Source organism: Artemia franciscana, chromosome 17 (assembly GCF_032884065.1).
Source record: "Artemia franciscana chromosome 17, ASM3288406v1, whole genome shotgun sequence".
Taxonomy (NCBI): domain Eukaryota; kingdom Metazoa; phylum Arthropoda; class Branchiopoda; order Anostraca; family Artemiidae; genus Artemia; species Artemia franciscana.
In genome coordinates this window covers 20,352,097-20,365,901 of record NC_088879.1, presented here as the reverse complement: position 1 = coordinate 20,365,901, position 13,805 = coordinate 20,352,097, and the positions used below count along the sequence as shown (strand labels likewise).

Genomic DNA, 13,805 nt, shown 5'->3' with positions numbered 1-13,805 from the left:
AAATAGGGCTATTTTAGAGACACCCGCTGGTTTTTGGCATCATGTAATTATTTCTCAAATCGTAGTCGTTGTTCCTAAGGACGAGATGGTCAGAGCCATCCCCAACATATCTGGAGTGACCCAGCGCTTCTTGGAAATTATTCATAAACAGTATAGGGACTCTAGTTCACCGACAGGGGGGGGGCTGGATTCTATTCGTTTTTTTAATGAAGGTACGAATACAGGTATTTTAAAAGTCTATGAGTGTGGATGGTGAATTTTCGTTTTTCTTTTGATTTTCCAATGTAAATACTGAAAAAATGTACCCCCAGTCTACAAATTAACACCAATGAAACAGCATGCATTCCATTTCACAATATTGGGGCCTAATTGATATAGGTAGTTCGAGCTTCAGTTGCATATGAAAAACTGATAACCTAGCATACAAGCCATAATAGTTTTTTTTTTCACGGGAAATAAAGAGTGACGTTAAAATAGGAAGATCAGGTATTTTCCTATATATTTGATGATAGTGCCTTCTTTCACGCTAAAGTTTGACTCTTTTCTTCTCATCAATGCTCAAAAACGAATGCTCCAACACGAATCCAATGAGACAAAACTCTTAATCTATTTTCAACAATGAAGTTTTAAGTTCAAAAATTCTGCAAGGCAGCTGGTAATTGCAATGCTTACTGTTTTCCAACTTCCTGTATTTTTCACACTCAACTTGTAAGTTTTTGGGTAAAGAGAGTGGGCCTGAAGTGGCTGTAGCTTCCCTGAAATGTAAGATGATTTCCTCTCGCTTTTAGTTTTAATTTGGATCTTTGATTAAATTTGAAAGCATTTTTTAAATAAATAATTTTAAGAAGTTGGGACTTTTTTCAGCATTGACAGTGACAAGGACAGTAATATATACCAATATTTTGGCTATACAATCAATAGCAATCCTCAGTAAAAGAGAAATAACTAAACCAAAACTATAAGAATAACTCACGATTGAAAATGGTGCGATAAAAACGAAAAACAATTCAAAGAGCCTTAAAACTAACATCTTAGGAAGTTTATCTAACAGTCTTAGCGGCCTTTTGGATGTGTGAACCCGAGTCAGCCTCTATGAGGAATATAGGAGGGGGGTGCCAATTCTTATCACCACATCTAACAAAAGAAGTTACCTGATTTAAATAAAACTTGGTGAGAAGAGAGCGTTAATTTCTCATTGTTTGTGGTTGTGGCCAGAGCTGACTTCTGTAGGGAAGTGACCTCTAAGTTCTGATATAAAGGCTCCGTAACCGATCCAGTGGAGGAAGAAGATTTCAAAATTTTACCGTTTCCCAGAAGATGTCTTCTGGTATCAATAAAACTTAATGGCAAACAAGGGGTAAGAAAGTGTAAAGGTGAAAAAAAAACAAATAAGACAAACCTGTAGTAATAACAGTTCACAAATTAGATGTGGCTGCTGTAACTGAAGAGGTTTCTATCCTGCACAGAGAGTTGTCAGTTTCAGCATTGTCCGGATTTTCACCAAAACCTAATTTAATCTGTGTTTTTTTACTAATCGAAGTGTATTATAGTTTCGTTCTCGGATAATTTTTTTCCTTCATATTGCTCTGCGAGTGTCGTCACAACTTATGTATGATTTGGGTTAAAACTAATTACTACATATGTAGCTAATCATTAATTAGTATATTAGCAGAGCTTTTTGCTGGCTAACGTTAATAAGCATGTTTTTTTAGTGGTCGCAGCTATAACTTAGCCATGCGGGAACAGTGGCAGGAATAAAATTGATTTTTAAAGGAACTGTCTAGTTACGAGACTTTCCCAATTAACATTCATTAGGAAATGCTGTCTTTTTTCAACTTCAACTAAACTGTAGTTTGTTAATCAGAAAATAATTTTTGAAAGTTAAGTAAACTAGCCTGAAATCCCTCAAATTGAAATTGAAATAAAAATTAAACCATCAAAATTGAAGTCTTCAAAAACTTTCAACCGGTGGTATAAGGTTCCCCGCCTTGAACAACAACGAAAATCATATTTCTGAATTAGTGGTTCAGTATTGTCTACTTCTCTATCGATTGCTTAAGAAAGTGTAGCTATCCGTGTTGTATCTTCCTTTTTTATTATGATTGTAACGGGTGCTGGAACCCAAGAAAGGAGGAACTGTTGCTCTTTGTAACCGAGCTTTTAAAAACACATTTCAAGAGACGTTGCCTTATGAAATTATCTATCAGTTAGTAATTTGTAAGACCTTTTTCTCTGACAATAAAATTGTAAATTAATAATCTGGATTGCAAACATACGGCTTTACAGACAGTATAGATCGCGAAATTGCTGTTCCACTGACAATCGGGATCGTGAGCCCATAACCTATATTTTGATTAAGGCAACTGAGCTTGAAGAAAAAGATTCTGGGTTTGATGGATTTTGCCGTGCCCCAGAACGAGTTTGTAAATATTGCTATTCCATAACCTACAATTCGAAAATTCAGTCTCTTAAACTGGTTTTGAAAACTTCTTTGTTGCACTGATAATTTTAAATCTTGTTTCGCGAATTCTGGTTTGTCAGTCGAAAACACCCTTATTCTCGTTGTCGAAGTAACCTAAAATGCCATTGCTGATGGCATCTAATCGGCTTGCAAGTCGAATATACATTGGAAAAAAGATAAAAAAAAACAAAATTTTCTTCATCATACCTGTTTAATAAAGGTAGATATTAGTCTAAATCTTTGTACTTTGTCGCTTCTAAGAAAGATACAATATGCCCCTGAACTGAACCCCAGAGTTTATTTTAGAAGTTTCAATGATGTCAGAAACAGTTCTTATGTTTAAAACTGCATTTTGAGAAAAATTCTCTTTGAGCTTTTTTTTGTATCATTACTAGGTTTGGTATAATACTTTTTGCCGAGTTATTGTGCATATAAAATAAAAATAAAAAATTCTCTAAAAAAACAAGTTTTTCCAAGGGAGTTAAAGTGAAATTGAAAATCAAAATGAACAAAAATTATTGTTTCGTAGTCTATGCAAAGTATACCTTTAAAACTAGCTCAAATGAACTGTCCGGCGATAAGTTAAATTTCTGTAGAACTGCAGAAAATTAGCGCTTTTACTGAAAGCACAAATTCCATGCTAGAAATTGTATATTTTCTTGGAGCAGATAAGTCCTTAAGTAGCCAGCAGAAAACGTAAGGCTACTATATAGGTCTTCCGATAGTCCCTCAAAAGTCATGATATCGATAACTGTTAGCATCAGTAGTTAGCACTTGTGACGAGGTCGTAAGAGCCAAGATCTCATAAGGTATGAGCTCTGGCAAAATTCTTAGAATCAATAAATTGCTTGAAAGGGAAAATCAGAGGCTTAATGGCGGTCGGGATTTAAAACAAGAGCTCTGAGTCACCAGGTCCTTCTAAATATCAAAATTCATTAAGATCCGATCACCCACTCGTAATACCTCAATTTTTCTAATTTTTTCCCCTCCCTTCAACCCCCCCAGATGGTTGAATCGGGGAAAATGACTTTATCAAGTAAATTTGTGCAGCTCCCTGTCACACCTACGAATTTTCATCGTCCTAGCACGTCCAGAAGCACCATACTCGCCGAAGCACTGAACCCCACCCCCTAACTCTCCCAAAGAGAGCGGATCCAGTCCGGTTACGTCAATCATGTATATACGACATTTATTAGCGTTTTCCAAGATTTCCGGTTTTCCCTCCAACTTCCTCCAATGTCAACAGATCTGGTCGGGATTTTAAATAAGAGCTCTGAGACATGAGGTCCTTCTAAATGTCAAATTTCTTTAAGATCCGGTCACCCGTTCTTAAGCTAAAATACCTCAATTTTTCTAATTTTTCCAAATTAACAACCCCCAGCTCCCCTAGAGAGAACGGATACGTTTTAATTATGTCAATCACGTATCTATAACTTGTGTTTATTCTTCCCATCACGTTTCATCCCGATCTCTCCACTCTAAGTATTTTCCAAGATTTCCGTTTCCCAAGATTTCCGGTTTCCCCCTCCAGCTCCCCCCAATGTCACCGGATCTGGTCAGGATTTAAAATGAGAGATCTAAAGCACAAGATCCTTCTAAAGATCAAATTTCATTAAGATATGATCACCCGTTCGTAATTTACAAATACCTCATTTTCTCTAATTTTCCGAATTACTCCCCCCGCCCAACTCCACCAAAGAGAGCGGATTTGGTCCGGTTATTAGTCACATATTTTGAACTCGTGTTTATTCTTCCCACCAAGTTTCATCCTGATCTCTCCGCTTTAAGCGTTTTCCAAGATTTCCGGTCCCCCCCCCCAATGACACTGGATCAGGTCGGAATTTAAGTTAAGAGATCTGAGTTACGAGGTCCTTCTAAATATGAAATTTCATTAATATCTTATCACTCCTTCGTAAATTAAAAATACCTCATTTTTTCTAATTTTTAGAATTAACCCTTCCCCCCCCAAACTCCGCCCAAAGACAGTGGATCCGTTCCGGTTATGTCAATCACGTATCTAGGACTTATGCTAATGTTCCCACCAAGTTTCATTCTGTTTTTAAGCAGTATTGTTGTCTATCCCTGTGCCACTCTGCTTTCGAGGTTGAATTTTTATTCCCTGGATCTATTAAATCCGGGGAAAATATGGCAAAAAAAAATATGGAAAGTAATCTCTTAAACCTCTCAAATCTCATCCCATAATCCGTAGAAAATATTGAAAATATGAAGCAAATAATAAAACATGAAAGATAATCGCCTATTTCCCCCAAATGCTAGTATGTCCTTAGTCAAAATGGCCCCCAGATGTATATGAATACGGTATCGCTGTGCCAGTCTGCTCTCGAGGTTGAATTTCATCATGCCCAGGATCTAGTATGCCCTTAGTCAAAGCTGTCCACAGATGTGTGTGAAAACACTATTGCTGTACCATTCTGCTCTCTAGGTTGAATTTTTTCCTGCCCTTGATCTGTTAAACCCTGGAAGATAATGAAAAATGTGAAAAAAAATAAAATATAGAAAATAATATCTTAACTCTCAAAACCATAGAAAATATTAAACAAATGTTGAGATGTGGGAAAAAATCACTTGAAACCGTAAAATTTTAGTATATCCTTAGTCAAAATGGCCAGGGAAAATAATAAAAATACAAAAAAATATATTAAAATATGGAAAATAATCTCTTAAAATTCTCAAACCTCAGGTTAGGTTTAACCCATAAGCCCTAGAAAATATTAAAAATAAGAAACAAATATTAAAATATGGAAAATTGTCGCTTAAAACCCTCAAAAGCTAGTATGTCCTTAGTAAAAATGGCCCCCAAATACAATAAACTAGCTATGTCGATGATCAGCCACAGATTACGACGAGGGGTAGCTGAATACATAAATAAATCCTGGAACCGACGGAACTCGGAGTGGAATTTGCAGAACCAGAACTGTGGAATTGGGGGCAAAAGTGGCAGAACCAGAACCGGCGGAATTTGGAGCTGAATTGGTTGAACCAGAAACGGTGGAATCGGGGACAGAAGGGGCGGAACTGGAACTTGGAGCATCGGGGCTGTTGGAACTGGGAGCGGAACTTGAACCGGGGTTGGAGCCAGCAGAATCGGAACTGGAACAGCTGTAAGCGGAGGTAGAAGCGGTGGAAGTGGAACTGGGACTGCTGTAACCAGGGCCTGAAGCGAGGGTAGGGGAATTGGACATCATTTTATTTTAAAATATCTGAAAATACCTAGGGGGTGTAATATGATTGGCTTGTAAAAACAGTGGATTTAAAGCACGATTTACTTCCTTGTAAATCCTTCCTAAAGTAAGTCCTTGACTTACTTTGACTTAAGTCTCCTGGCGGGCGCTGCTCGGCATAGAGAGTGATGTCTGCCTCCTCCATCCACTTCGGTCCATGGCGAGCATTTGCTCTTCGCCCTGTCTGTTTGCCATCGTCAAGAACTCGGACAGGCTGTCGGACCAACGTTTCTTCGGTCGCCGCGAGGTTGCTTCCAACCGACTTTGATAGTGTCGAAGTCGTAGATCGTTTTTGTGGGTAGATGTGGTGGCATTCGAAGCTGGTGCCCGAACCATCGTAAGGTTCGCTCGGCTGCTTGAGTCGAAAACCAAGACTGCTCTGTGAGCTGCAGAAGCTTCTCATTGCTGAAGAAGTCGGACCATCGTAGGCCCTCGATCTTCCTCAGGCTCTTCGCATGAAACACGCCGATTTTCTTGAGGGTTGCAGCTGATGCTTGCCATGTCTCAGCTCCGCAAAGCATCACAGAGCCGACTAGAGCGTTGAAGATCCGCAGTTTCGTTGTACGACTGATGTTTCGTTTTCGCCAGAGATCACGATTCAGTCTGTACATGACAAAAGACGCTTTAGATAATTTCGCTTGTAGCTCGAGTAGAAGCAAGCCATTCGAAGAAATTATGGAACCCAGGTAGGTGAAGTCTTGGACAACCTCGATGCCAGTGGTGCTGTCCAGGCTAACTGGAGAGTTAACAGTAGGAGAAGACGGGTTTGTGGGCATCATTTTAGTTTTGTTCCAGTTTATATGCAGTCCTACTTTGGCAGCCTCTTCTTGTAGAATTCGGAGCGCTTCCAGCAGCTGCTCCATGGAGTCCACCAGAATGGCAAAGTCATCGACAAAATCAACATCTGTGATGGCACGATCTCCGAATTTGGGCCCAAAGCTGAGACGTGAAGTGTTTTTTGTCATAATGTAATCTACGATGACATTGAAGAGCTCTGGGGCCACTGCACATCCTTGGCGCACCCCTGTCGTGATTTGAAGGAACGGGCTCTGCCGACCATTTACTTGTACACAGCTCTCCGTCCCATGGTGCAGTGCCTTGAGAATTCTGCAGTATTTCTCGGATAGGCCAGTCGACTCTAGAATCCGCCAAAGAGCTTTTTGATCGACTGAGTCAAATGCAGCACGGAAGTCAACGAAGGCAATAAATGCCTTCTGTCGGAATTCTGTGGTCTTCTCTACTATTTCTCGGATTGTGAAAATCTGCTCGATGGTTGAACGGTCCGACATAAAACCAGCTGGCTCCGGTCGCCGAATTTTTCGAATGGTATTCTGACATCCATCCAGCAGGACCATTGAAAACAGTTTGCCAGGGACATACAGTAGGGTTATTCTTCAGTAGTTGGAGCAGTCGCTTCTTGAGCCTCTCCTCTTCCATAAGGGGATGATGACACCCTTTTGCCAATCCTCGGGAATTATCTCCGTTGGCCACATTGTAGAGAACAGGGTGCGGAGAAACAGGAGCATTGCAGAACCTCCATATTTTAGCAGCTCTGAGTTTAAGCCGCAGATACCAGCAGTTTTATTATTCTTGAGCTTTTTTTTACCACATGTCCGATTTCTGAGGGGCTGAAAGGCTCGTCTGGAGGAGCATTTGTTTCGGGTCTTTTACTGCAAGGTTGGCTGGGACTATCATTAGGAGGCGCAGACGGGCTAGTATTGTTGAGAAGTGAACAGAAGTGGTCCTTCCATCGCTCAAGACAAGAACTTTATCAGAAAGAAGTGACCCATCCCTGGACAGGACGGGACCCAAGGTGGGAGTTTTATTTTCAATGAGATCTCGGAGATGCTTGAATAGGCTGTCCATGTCTTTCTTTTTGGCAGCTAGTTCAATTTTATCGGCTTTTCTTGCAACAAACGGGGTTCTATCCCGGCGAATGAGTCTGTTCCGCACTCCATTGAGCCTTCGATATGTGGTCATGTCCCCAAGAAGTCTCGCCCTCCGTCTGTGCTCTATGACTTGCAGTGTTTCATTAGTTAGCCACGATTTCTTTGGGTAACTCCTGTTGCCAAGCACTAGTTGTGCTGCTTCGCTGATCTGCGATTTAAAATACTTCCGGAGATCTTCGCTGCTATTAAGTTATCCAAGGGGCTCAAAGCGGTTCGATATCACGATGCCGCACTTCTGGCGAGTATCTGGTTCCTTTAGTTTTCCAATATCTGCAGCGACGGGTTTTCTTTCCAATCGTTGTGCATGGAGGTGAAGCCAGAGATGGGCCCACACAAGCCTGTGGTCTGCGTTTTCGAGTTCTGCTGATCTGTAAGTTCTGCAGTTCTTCACCAATGATCTCCAGCGTTTGAAAATAATGACGTAGTCAATCATTTACTTTTTACGACCATCGTTACTATACCACGTGTACTGATGAATAGTTTTGTGTTGGAAATAGGGGTTTGCAATGCAAAGGTAGTGAGATTGGCACAGTTCAAGTAGGCGGAGACCATTTTCGTTAAGTGGAAAATACTTTGCTAGGAGTATAATATTGATTTCAATGCCCTAAGAATGGAGTGTTTTAATGATGTTTGTAAATTTGTTGTTTAATAAAACTTATATATACAACAACATTTTTTGTCGTCGTCTTTTAGATTTCTACCTTAACGATGAATCTTTAATATTTTTCACTGTTGCAATTAAGGCATCTTGTAGCTTATGTGTATCTGTAGTCATTAGATACACCCGTTCAAGATTATCTCTAATATACCTGTAAGATTCTGTGTAGCGAAGGGGAAAGGACAGATTATTCACCATATAAGAAGGTGTGCCGTACTCTAACCAATAGAGTTAAATGATCCATTACTAAAGAATATGCTAAGAACAAGATCGATATTCACAATGTTGCAGCTCTGATAATATTCCTTAACTATTACGTAGCAATCACATGTGCGTAATAGATCAATAATCAATAACATTGTTGGATACTAGGGCCCGCTGACTGGAATTGCTTGCTAGGGCTTTGTATAGATAAACAATTAACTATGATGTAAAATCAAATGGCTTGTGGTCGGGAACAACGCATCGCGTATAATTTACTTCCTGGAACAGGATGACATTAATTGTTTGTTGGATCTGTTGTTTAAGGCACCATTCCATTGTGGAATTCTCTTGTCTTACGTTCGATTCCTTCACTGGGCAAAAACGGTAAAGGTTCCCGGAATCAAAACACATTTCGTGTATGCGGTTTGGGGAGTGTCTTGATGAAACATCTCAAGGGAAAAAACATCTTGAAAAAACTATAACACGTCCTTTTAAATTGCATAAGTAAACAATTAAATATTACGTAACGCCAACATATACATAATAAATAATACCAAGATCTTGAAGAAAAAATATGTTGAAGAAAAAAATATGTAGAAGCAATAGAAATCTCGAAGAAAATATCTTGAAGAAGAAAAAATCTTGAAAAAAAAAACGTCTTGATAAAAAGAAATATCGAAGAAAGAAAAACACCTTGAAGAAAAATTCATCTCCTAAAGTATTACGTAACACCCACGTGTGCACAATACTTTATGTTCCCTACTTGACTACTTGACGTTCCCTACTTGACTGGCGGGCTCTGAGGGTTTTTCTTACACCCTTAGGCTTTTAAACATTTGCATAAGTAATACATAACAAACACAGATATCTTGAACAAAAAATACTCCGTATAGTATTACGACTCAGGTGTACATAATCAATAACACCGGCTGGTTGCTAGGGACTCAAAACTGATTGCTATGCTCACAGAAACTGGAACCCCGATACTACTGACTGTGAAGCAATATTTTTTTTTTTTTTTTTTTATTCGCTGTCAATTTCAATTTTGCTCTCTATTTCTGTCAGGGAAAAATTTGGGTTAATATTTTGAGATTGTAAGTTAGCTATGATCATTTTCATCTGTAGCTTAACCGCAAAAAATATTTTTGAAATTTTTCTGCTTCGTCTAGTGTTGACCACCTGATTTTTCGCTTTTTTTAATTCTACGACTAAATTATAAATGCTGTTAATACATTAACAGTATGTTCAGGTTAAGATATATTTTCCATTTGTTTCATAGAGGACATTATGCATTTGGCTAAGAAAATTGCCAAGTATGAATAAAAATAAAAAATTGTAGTGTTTGAAACTTGGGTGTGATCTTGTCCGAGCAACAAATAGTTGCGCGAGCAGTTCTCTACATGTAATGAATGAACTCCAAAAAAACGTTTGTTAATCTAATTTGTTGTCACTTTTGTTTGTGCTTGCACGGGGGGTGGGGTGCTAATATCAATTCAAAGAATTTCTCCCCAAGAGAGAATACAGTGCTTTGTGCCCAAGAATGTTCTTTTTTAGGCCCTGTGTCAAAAGCCTTTGACCCCCTCCTCCCTTCTATCTACAGTCTGATCCCGAAGTTACCACCCTTTGTACATTCATGCCGTTTCTACTACCTTTTTTCAATAGTTTATTGAAAGTATATCTGAAAAAATAATGCTTGTGTTATAATCTTTTTAGATATGCAAGTAAGGAGGAAAGTAGTATTTTCTTATAGATTTATTATTAATTTTTAGTCCTAAAACGAATTTTTTTTCTAGATTCTCAAAACATATTCAGTTTCCATGGATATGTAAAGGATTTTTTTTCTTTAAAGAAAAAACTCTTTAAAGAAAAATCTTATTTAAAGAAAATTTGTAAGTAATACCATTAATTGTTATTTATAATATCTTTATTTGGAAAATTGACAAATTTGAACTGCTAAAACCTGGTTTGGTATTTCTCTTCGAACTGGAAACGACATTTTCTGTCATTAAAAGGGCAACGACACTATGCTACAATAGATTGCTTTAATCAATTTACTGAACTGTATGCATGTACGAGTGCACATCCCCGACCCCTCAAATTGAGGAGGACACCCTATGATATCAGTAAGAAGAAATTAAAATTCGGTCTTCAAGTTTTTACAGTTTCAGAACAGAATATCTAAATCTGAAAGGTACATCTTTATTGTTTGAAGGGATTTTTTTGTTCTTATTAGTAAGCGCTTGCTTCTTATTGGTTTAAAAGCTTTATGTAACAAGTGCGCTAAACTCCTCTGTAACAAATGCAATAATAAGGTTATGGACCATGATAGTCATAAGAACTTCCCATCTGGACAAAATGTTTCAGGTGACATTTCGGACTAAGAAGCCGTTACTTTTGTACTCAATGCGTGTTTTGGTCTGCGCAGAAAACACAATTTTTTTTTCAAAACAGTACTCTTTATGCTCTGACAGTACCTTTTTACCGACTAAATATTACGTTTCACTCTAGTGAAGTGGTAACACTGTCTGAATCATGCCCGTTTATCTACTATTTTACTCTTGCATAATCCATAAATATAAGATTTTTTCTCAATGAGCCTCTGTACAATACTAAATAAAAAAAACAAGTTTTTTTTTAACGGAAAGTAAGGAGCGCCATTAAAACTTAAAACGAACAGAAATTACTTCGTATATGAAAGGGGCTGCTTCCTCATCAACTCTTTACGCTAAAGTTTGAGTCTTTCTCTTAATAATATGAAAAAAACTTCGTTTTCTTAAAGAGTTAAAGAGGCTGCGTCCCAAAGTCGAACCTTAAAAAGGCAGAGTATTCCTGTACTCCTCGTACAGGAATTAGGACTGCCTCTCCTAATTCCTGTACGTTTTAAGGTTCGACTTTGGGACGCAGCCTCTTTAACTCTTTAAGAAAACGAAGTTTTTTTCATATTTTGTGAAAAAAAAACCGCCCGATAAGGGACTTGAACCCTTGACCCTAGGATTAAAGTCCCACGCTCTACCGACTGAGCTAACCGGGCAAGTTTGAAGTCGAAATACCTGCATGTGTATAAATATAACTTTTAAGAATTTCAAAAATTAACATGGGCTCTTATGGGGAAATGGGTTTTTCTAAGCTAGAAAATCGGGGGGTTAAGATTTTCCGACGAAACTTTCCAGGAAAATTACTCGGAGAATTCCGCGTCGAATGAGTCTTCGTACACCCAGATCCGATGTCGGCTGTGACCTGTAGGCGTGGCGAAAAAGAAACAAAAGGAGAACATGAACATTATGTGGCTATGCGTGGTTTCTGGAAAACAGGGAAGGAGTTATCGGATCGAGCTGAAATTTCTCGGATAAGCTCCTGGGCCCTAGGGGACCTTAACTTGTGAATTTCAGCCCGATCGGACAACGTTAAAGGGGGGGGGGGGGGGGTTGGTGGGTCGAAACTTTCGGCCAGATTTTCCCCATGAAGGAAAAGTCGGAGGGGATGAAATTTGGCAGGTTTCTTAGTTGGAGCTCGGGCTACGAAATGCATCCCTCCCCATCCCTCTGCGACCACTGGAACATTGTCGTGGTTCGCCTCTTTAAAGAGGCACGAGTGTGCCTCCTTGGCTCTACTTTTTAAAACAGTAAAAAACTTTAGCGTAAAGAGCGGGGTGTTGATGAGGAAGCAGCCCCTAAGTTTTAATGCCGCTCCTTACTTTCCATTAAAAAAACTTTTTTTTTTATTTTTATTTAATTTCTCAATGCATGTTTTGATTTTGGCTCTCAGCAGATGAATAATTGAAACAAAACTTGCATATTTATTTTTTTTGGCTGAACGGCTTTCTCATAGTTTTGATCGAATGATTTTGAGCAAAAAAGGAGCGGGGGAGGAGGCCTAGTTGCCCTCTGATTTTTCGGTTACTTAAAAAGACAACTAGAACTTTTAGTTTTTTACGAATATTTCTATTAGTAAAAGATATACTTAACTTACATATTAGCCTACGTAATGAACTTCTATATTCTCAAGTTTTTATTACGTATATGAGGGGGTTCACCCCCTCGGCAGTACCTCGCTCTTTACACTAAAGCTTAAATTTTCTCCCAATTTCTTAAGAATGACCCCTGAATCACAAAAGCCGTAGAATAAATAGTTGAATTTACTAAAAATACTTTAGCGTAAAGAGCGGGATATTAGGAGGAGGTGAGCCCAACATATGCGTAATAATTTCTGTTCGTTTTAAGTTTTAATGCTTCTCCTTACTTTCAGTTGAAAAAACTTTTTTTAATTTGTTTTTTCATTTTTTTTTAAATAATTCTAGAAAATCCTGCGCTCTCTGTGCATGAAAATTTTCTTCTCCCGTGAAAAATTCCTCCAAGGAAAGTTTCCCCAACATATCCCCCTCTTCTCAACCTCCCCCCAACCTAAAAATGCCCCTGAAAACGTCTTTACACTTCCAAATAACCATTACTATATGTAAGCACTGGTTAAAGTTTGTAACTTGTAGCCCCTCCCACGGGGACTATGGGGGAGTAAGTCGTCCCCAAAGACATAGTTATAAGGTTTTTCGACTACTCTGAATAAAATGGCTATCTCAGAATTTTGATCCGGTGACTTTGGGAAAATAATTAGCGTGGGAGGGGGGCTAGGTGCCCTCCAATTTTTTTGGTCACTTGAGAAGGTCACTATAGCTTTTCATTTCCGTTAGAATGAGCCCTATCTCTAGATTCTAGGACCACTGGGTCGATACGATAACCCCTGAAAAAAAAAATAAAAATAAACACGCATCCGTGATCTGCCTTCTGGCAAAAAAATACAAAATTCCGCATTTTTGTAGATAGGAGCTTGAAACTTTTACAACAGGGTTCTCTGATACGCTGAATCTGATGGTGTGATTTTCGTTAAGATTCTATGACTTTTAGGGGTTGTTTTCCCCTATTTTCTAAAATAAGGCAAATTTTCTCATCCTCGTAACTTTTGATGGGTAAGAATAAACTTGATGAAACTTATATATTTAAAATCAGCATTAAAATGCAATTCTTTTGATGCAGCTATTGATATAAAAGTTCCATCTTCAATTCATATTAATTCCATCGTTACCTCTTCCTGTTAGGTGCAGAAAAGTGCTACCGTTAGGGGTGTGGTGTAATGTAGGATCTTTTCCAAGGATTTGGAGGTTAAAGGGGTCGAAATGGCTTAAGGGACATTTTTGGGCTTCAGTTGTTCCTGGATAAATACCTTCTTAGGGAGTTAGGTGTAATCTTAAGAGGAATCCACAGATTAGAGGTAAGCTTGTGTAGGCAGAGAGACTTTTT

The 13,805-nt window shown here is 38.6% G+C and overlaps 1 protein-coding gene across 1 annotated transcript in view; it reads left to right on the top strand.

The window, feature by feature from the left end:
• The window catches only part of LOC136037975 (protein ST7 homolog), a 76,642-nt gene that overhangs the window by 19,323 nt on the left and 43,514 nt on the right, over positions 1-13,805 (top strand). The window lies entirely within an intron of this gene.